The sequence below is a fragment of the Rhinopithecus bieti genome, unplaced genomic scaffold (assembly GCF_001698545.2).
Source record: "Rhinopithecus bieti isolate Rb0 unplaced genomic scaffold, ASM169854v2 scaffold_23816, whole genome shotgun sequence".
NCBI lineage: Eukaryota > Metazoa > Chordata > Mammalia > Primates > Cercopithecidae > Rhinopithecus > Rhinopithecus bieti.
The window spans coordinates 1052551-1060575 of NW_016811019.1; the positions used below are offsets into that span (position 1 = coordinate 1052551).

General features: G+C 40.1%; 1 protein-coding gene across 1 annotated transcript in view; it reads left to right on the forward strand.

Moving 5' to 3' along the window:
• The window catches only part of FAM228B (family with sequence similarity 228 member B), a 56213-nt gene that overhangs the window by 6445 nt on the left and 41743 nt on the right, over nucleotides 1-8025 (forward strand). The window contains 1 exon segment of the mRNA XM_017893360.1: nucleotides 7050-7118. The gene's annotated coding sequence lies outside the window, so the exon portion shown is untranslated.

The following is an 8025-nucleotide window of genomic DNA, read 5'->3' on the forward strand; positions in this document are numbered from 1 at the left end:
CTTTTTGATGTGCTGCTGGATTTGGTTTGCCAGTATTTTATTGACAATTTCACATTGTAGTTCAACAGGAATATTGGCCTGAAGTTTCCTTTTTTTGTTGTGTCTCTGCCAGATTTTGGTATCAGGATGATGGTGGCCTCTTAAAATGAGTTAGGGAGGAGTCCCTCCTTTTCAGTTGTCTGAAATAGTTTCAGAAGGAATGGTATGAGCTCTTCTTTGTATTTCTAGTAGAATTCAATTCAGCTATGAATCCCTCTGGTCCTGGGCTTGTTTTTTTTTTTTTTTTTTTTTTTTTTTTTTTTTTTTTTTGGTAGGCTATTAATTACTGCCTCAATTTCAGAACTTGTTATTTGTCTATTCAGGGATTCGACTTCTTCCTCGTTTAGTCTTGGGAGGTGTATATGTCCAGGAATTTATCCATTTCTTTTAGATTTTCTAGTTTATTTGCATGGAGGTGTTTATGGTATTCTCTGATGGTGGTTTGTATTTCTGTGGGGTCAGTGATGAAAATATCCCTTTTATAATTTTTTATTGTATCTGTTTGATTCTTCTCTGTTTTCTACTTCATTAGTCTAGCTAGCGGTCTATTTATTTTGTTAATTTTTTTCAAAAAACTAGCTCCTGGATTCATGGATTTTTTTGAAGGGGTTTTTCATGTCTATATCTCCTTCATTCTGTTCTTAGTTATTTCTTATCTTCTGCTAGCTTTTGAATTTGTTTGCTTTTGCTTCTCTAGCTCTTTTAATTGTGATGTTAGGGTGTCGATTTGAGATCTTTCTAGCTTGCTTATGTGGGCAATTAGTGCTATAAATTTCGCTCTTATCACTGCTTTAGCTGTGTCCCAGAGATTCTGGTACACTGTCTTTTTGTTTTCATTGATGTCAAAGAACTTCTTTATTTCTGCCTTAATTTCATTATTTACCCAGGAGTCATTGTCAGTCAGGAGCATGTTCAATTTCCATGTAGTTGTATGGTTTGAGTGAGTTTCTTTTTTCTTTATCTTTTCTTTCTTTTTATTTTTTGAGATAAGAGTCTCACTTTGTTGCCCAGGCTGGAGGGCAGTGGCACAATCTCTGCTCACTGCAACCTCTGCCCCTAGGTTCAAGCAATTCTCCTGCCTCAGCCTCCCAAGTAGCTGGGATTACAGGCATGCACCACTGTGCCTGGCTAATTTTTGTATTTTTAGTAGAGACGGGTTTTCACCATCTTGGCCACGCTGGTCTTGAACTCCTGACCTCGTGATCCACCTGCCTCATGCTCCCAAAGTGCTGGAATTACAGGCATGAGCCACTCCACCTGGCCTTGAGTGAGTTTCTTAATCCTGAGTTCTAATTTGATTGCACTGTGGTCTGAGAGACTGTTTGTTATGATTTGAGTTCTTTTGCATTTGCTAAGGTGTGTTTTACTTCCAAGCATGTGATTGATTTTAGAATAAGTACCATGTGGCACTGAGAAGAGTGTATACTATGTTGATTTGGGGTGGAGAGTTCTGTAGATGTCTGTTAGGTCCGCTTGATCCAGAGCTGAGTTCAAGTCCTGAATATCCTTGTTAATTTTCTGTCTCATTGATCTGTCAAATATTTACAGTGGGGTGTTTGTAAATATTTTACAGTTTGTAAATATTTGATCTGTCAATCAAATATTTGCAGTGTAAAGTCTCCCACTATTATTGTTTGGGAGTTTCAGTCTCTTTGTAAGTCTCTAAGAACTTGTTTTATCAATTTGAGTGTTCCTGTATTGGGTGCATATATATTTAGGATAATTAGCTTTTCTTGTTGAATTAATCCCTTTACCATTATGTAATGCCCTTTTTGTCTTTTTTCGTCTTTGTTCATTTAAAGTCTGCTTTATCAGAGACTAGGATTGCAACCTTTGTGTTTTTTTTGCTTTCCATTTGCTTGGTACATTTTCCTACTTTCCTTTATTTTGAGCCTATGTGTGTCTTTTCATGTGAGATGGGTCTCCTGAATAGAGCACATGGATGGGTCTTGACGCTATCCAATTTGCTAGTCTGTGTCTTTTAATTGGGTCATTTAGCCCATTTACGTTTAAGGTTAATATTATATGTGAATTTGATCCTGTCATCATGATGCTATCTGGTTATTTTGCACATTAGTTGATGCAGTTTCTTCATAGTGTCATTGGTCTTTATATTTTGGTGTGTTTTTGCAATGGTTGCTAGTGGTTTTTTCCTTTCCGTATTTAGTGCTTCCTTCAGGAGCTCTTGCAAGGCACGCCTGGTGGTGATGAAATCACTCAGCATTTGGTTGTCTGGAAAGGATTTTATTTCTCCTTCACTTATGAAGCTTAGTTTGGCTAGATATGAATTTCTGGGTTGAAAATTCTTTCCTTTAAGAACGTTGAATATTGGCCCCACTGTTTCCTGGATTGTAGGGTTTCTGCTGAGAGGTCCGCTGTTAGTCTAATGGGCTGCCCTTTGTAGGTGACCTGGCCTTCCTCTCTGGCTGCCCTTAACATTTTTTCCTACATTTCAACCTTGGAGAATCTGATAATTGTGTGTCTTGGGGTTGATCTTCTCATGGAGTATCTTAGTGGTGTTCTCTGTATTTCCTGAATTTGAATGTTGGCCTGTGTTACTAGGTTGGGGAAGTTCTCCTGGATACTATCCTAAAGTGTGTTTTCCAACTTGGTTCCATTCTCCCCGCCTGTTTCAGGTACTCCAGTCAATCTTAGGTTTGGTCTTTTTACATAGTCCCATATTTCTTGGAGGTTTTGTTTGTCCTCTTGCATTCCTTTTTTATCTTATCTTGTCTGCATGCCTTATATCAACAAGATGGTCTTCAGACTCTGATATTCTTCCTTCCACTTGGTCTGTTTGACTATTGATAACTTGTGTGTGCTTCACGAAGTTCTCTTGCTGTGTTTTTCAGCTTCACCAGGTGATTTATGTTCCTCTCTAAACTGGTTATTCTAGTTAGCAGCTCCTGTAACCTTTGACCAAGGTTCTTAGCTTCTTTGCATTGGGTTAGAACATGCTTCTTCAGCTCAGTGGAGTTTGTTATTACCCACCTTCTGAAGCCTACTTCTGTCAATTTGTCCATTTCATCCTCTGTCCAGTTCTGTGCCTTTGCTGGAGAGGCGTTGCAATCATTTGGAGGAGAAGAGGCACTCTGGCCTTTTGGGTTTGCAGCATTTTTTGATTGATTCTTTGTCATCTTCATGAGTTTGTCTAGTATTGATCTTTGAGGCTGCTGACCCTTGGATGGGTTTTTCTGGGGACTTTTTTTTTTGTGTTGATGCTATTATTGTTGCTTTCTGTTTTTCTTGCAATGGTCAGGTCTCTCTTCTGTGGAGATGCTGCAGTTTGCTGGGGGTTCACTTCAGGCCCTATTAATCTGGTTCACTCCTGCACCTGGAGATGTCACTTGAGGAGGCTGGAGAACAGCAAAGATAGGTGCCTTCTCCTTCTTCTGGGATCCCTAACCTCGAGGGTACCAACCTGATGCCAGTAGGAATGCTCCTGTATAGGGTGTCTGACAACCCCTGTTGGAGGGTCTTACCCAGTTGGCTGGCGCAGGGAGCAGGACTTGTTTAATGAAGCACTTTGACTGTCCCTTGGTGAAGGGGGTGTGCTTCATTGCGAGGAAACCCACTTATCTGGGCTGCCTGGATTCCTCAGAACTAGCAGGAGCAAAAACTAAGTCTGCTGGTCTGTGGAGGCTGCGGCCACCCCTACCCCTAGGGGCTCAGGCCCAGGGAGATCAGCATTCTGTCCCTGAGCCCCTGGCTGGAGTTGTTGGAGTTCCTGCAGGAGGCACTACCCAGTGAGGAGGGATGGGTCAAGGTCAGGCCTGAAGAGGCACTCTGTCCACCGTCTGCCACAGCCGGTGTGTTGGGCTGGTGGGGGATACCTCTTGGGACCAAGCTGTCTAGCCTCCCTGGCTGCAGCAGGGGAAAAGTGGGGCCTGGAGCTATAAAGATGGCTCCCTTCCCTGACCCTGGGAGCTTAGTGTGTTAGGTGGCTATCAGTCCCAGTGTTGGCTGTCACCCCTCCCACAAGGAGCTCAAATGGCTTAGACAGCAGGCAGCCTCAGCTGTGGTGCTGGTCGTCCCTCCCCACGGGAACTCAGCAAGCTTAAGCAGATTCTAGCTTAGAAGCTGTTGAGAACCTGCACGGCTCCGCGGTTGGGATCCTAGGCCCTGGTGGCGTGGGCTCACGAATGGGATCTGCTGATCCGTGGGTTGCACAGTCCCGTGGAAAAAGCATGTTTTCCCAGGCTGAGTAGCACACTCACTCACTGCCTCCCTTGGCTGGGGGATGGGGGCTCCTCTGCCCTGTGTGGTTCTCAGGTGGCCGCCACACCACACTGTTCTTCCTTCCTCTCTGTGGGTCATGCCAGCCACTTAGTCAGTTCTGATGACAGAACCTGGGTACTTTGGTTGCTGGTACAGGATTCACATGCTGTTATGGTTTTTTTCGATGGGAGCCTCTGATGATACTGCTTCTAGTCAGCTATCTCAGCCCTGTCCCCAAAATCCTTGTTGTCTAATTCCAACATTTGGGTCATTTCAGAGTTAGTCTCCATTGATTGCCTTTTTCTTAAGTATGGGTCACATTTCTCTGTTTCTTTATGTATCTAGTAATTCTAGATTACATTTTGAACATTATGAATGATACATTGTGGAGGGTCAGGATTCTGTTATATTCCTCTGAAGAATATTGAGTTTTTGTTTTAGGAAGCAGTTATCTTGGCTGAACTCAAACTCCAAACTTGTCTTTCCTGAAGTTGGCAGCAGATGAAGTCACTGTTTAGTCTTTTTTAATCTTTAGCTGGGCTACATGGAGTCTGCCTTATGCATGTACAGTTTAAGAGTTTGCCAGATATTTGGTCAGAGTTCATTTGCAGAATTTGTGGCATCCCTTTTTTGGCTCCCTCCTTTCCAGTATTTTTCCTTTCACCTTCCAGCTCCCATGAATGCCCCAAACTCTGTCTTCTAATTTCTGAACCAGTTAGGCCGCATGTTTCTATCTGAGTTTTAGCCACCTCCTTTAGCTCAGACTAAGGCCCTTCCTCAGGCAAGTTAACAAAAAACTGGAAATTCATCTAGTGCTGTTTTGTTTGTTTGTTTGTTTTTGTTTTTTCCTGGTGCTGAATAGCATTCAGTAACTCCCTGCTTTTTGATAACTCTCCAGTGTCTTCAGTTTGTTGTTTTTTATATATATATTTTTTATCTGGAATGTTAATTCACTACCCCCTATCTGAGTACAGACTTACCAGGAAGGGCAACTCTATGAGGCAAAAATAACAAAGAAAACAAACTAGAGTAGACTCATTTGAGTTTTCTATGCTTCTAGTTGTTGCTTAGCTCCCATGAGCCTTGGCTTCTTTGGATGTTAATGGGGAAGGACAGTTCTTAGATGAGATTTTACTCATCTGTTCTGGAAATAAAAGCAGTGGGACTGAAGACAACTACTTCCACTGACAGTTAACTTGAGAATGTTTTATTTTTATGTAATTACAAGAGGATCTCAAAGGCAATTCTGTGCTAGAAATCAACCTCTTCCATTTTCTGGCAGGTATTTAATAATTGTGGAAATTTGTTATAAAAATGGAACAATGCTGTCATAATTTTGTCACTAATATCACTATTCCCTAAATATTGTGTTATTTCAAAATCTGAAAATGTGACTTGTATATAAAAATAGTATTTGGCTGGGCGTGGTGGTGGCTCATGCTTGTAATCTTAGCACTTTGAGAGGCTGAGGCAGAAGCATTGCTTGAGCTCAGGAATTTGAGGGTACAGTAAGCTATGATCAGACCACTGCACTCCAGCCTAAGTGACAGAGCAAGACTCTGTCTCCAAAATAAGTACATAAAAATAAAATTTATTATTAATATTTATTTGATAGCCATATTTGCTAATGATAAATAAATTTATTATGATTATATTTATGTCAATACTGTCTAAGAAATTTGTTTCAGTCTTTTGGGTAATTTGTCAGTGGTCTTGGAAAAATTAATTAAATAAATATGTTTCCTTTTATTTTAATAAGAGCTTTCTTTCATTTGAGAAGATCCAATTACTTGTTTAATTATAATTTTACATTTTATATACAGTTGTAAGTTAATGAATAAAAATGTAACTCATTTCCTTGATTTATTATATCCATAGGCTTATGTTTCAGTAATTTTCAAAAACAAAATTAGTGGGTGAATTCATTATGGAAGAACACAAAGAAGAGCAGGAGATTGAATAGAAAGTCTTTCTAAGACCTTGTGTTGTTGCTCACTAGTGACATTTCTTCTATGTATAGAGTTTGCCTTAGGTGGCACTAAGCTTTTGGTGAAACTGTTGACATATTCTTAGCTAGTTCTGTAAGAATCAAGGCTGGAAGATCAGTAAGTCTTACATAGTCAGAAAGCCTCAAATAAAGGTCTAATTTAATCTATTTTAACCCAGAAAAGTAGAAGCATTTTATAAGATGTGAAAAAAGATGGATTCTATCTACCATGTGACTCTGGGAAAGACATTTGACCATTTTGGGACTCAAAATATCTGTGAGCTGAGTTACATTTTGCTGTAGCCAAGAGCAGACAGGTTGAAATACTGTTTCAAAAGCACTTGATGGGCTGGGCATGGTGGCTCAGGCCTGTAATCCCAGCACTTTGGGAGGCTGAGGCAGGCAGATCACTTGAGGCCAGGAGTTCGAGACCAGCCTGGCCAACATGATAAAACCCTGTCTCTACTAAAAAAACAAAAATTAGCCAGGCATGTGTTGCACACCTGTAATCCCAGCTACTTGGGAGGCTGAGGCATGAGAATCGCTTGAACCCACTGGAGGTTGCAGTGAGCCGAGATGGTGCTGCTGCACTCCAGCAGCCTAAGCAACAGAACAAGACTCTGTCTCCAAAAAAATATATAAATAAATAAAAGCACTCGATGATATGATTTGGAGAAGACAGACTGCAAACTGCATGCATAGAGAACTTTCCAGGGATATGTCTGTCATGCTAAATATAATGATTCCAGATAGCACTAATAGTTTTTAAAGATTTTCTTTTCAAAGTTTAATTCTGTCCTTTCAGGTCTTAGCTAAAGAAGATACTGAGGCAGCTGTTCAATCAATATTATACAGAGAAAATTATGTAATTAAGGTAAGAACTGGCTACAAAATGCATCTCAGTTAAAATTGAATGTAGTTTTCCTTTTATATGTAGCATATCATATAAAACTATTTAGAAAATATGGAAAAAAGAACTAAAAGAATACTGCCTTGCACCTGGAATTCACCTTAAGGGATGTCTGAGATTGCTTTAATGGACTTCCTCCCTTCCTATACTTTATGGGAATTCCTTCACAGAGAGGCACAGGAATTTCCCTCTACTCACTTGTTTCTTTGTCCTAGTGGGTTTCAGCAGTCGCTACAAATGAGCTAATCCTTAAGAGCTGTTAGCAGAACACACTGAGTAATTATTATTCAGATATACATAGAACAGGGCTACACTGAGCCAGGATGGGCTTAATGTGACAAGAAGAACATCCATGTGAAGTGTACTAAACACCGGGGACACTGGAGTGGGTAACCTGTTTTTATTTTTAAGAAATTTCTTTAGAGTTCTTTAAAAAGAAAAGGAACTAACATTGGGAATGGCTGAAGTGTGCTATGGCCAGAGGTTAGGGAGGGACTTGGCCTAGCAGACCTCTCAGGGTTCTTAATATTTTATTTTTTTCATTTTGAAGTTCACGCTCATCCTAGTAGTCACAAGACTTTATTTGCTATATGAAAGCTGGATAAGAAGGTTTGGTGAGAATGAATTAATTTGTAGCCTAATCAAGCACCTTCTTTGCAGGCTACTCTCCACTTGGATTAGGTTATGCTACACTTCTGCCTCTTTACTCTTGCCTTTTTTTTTTTTTTTTTTTTTAAATCTGGAGGTCAGTTGTACTGAAGGTTTTTTTTTCCTTTTTTCTTTTATCATAGAATGTTTTTCTTCCTCTTTTTCTGCCATCCCTTCTCTTCCTGGATAACTATTCTTTTTTTTTTTTTTTTTTTTTTTTTTT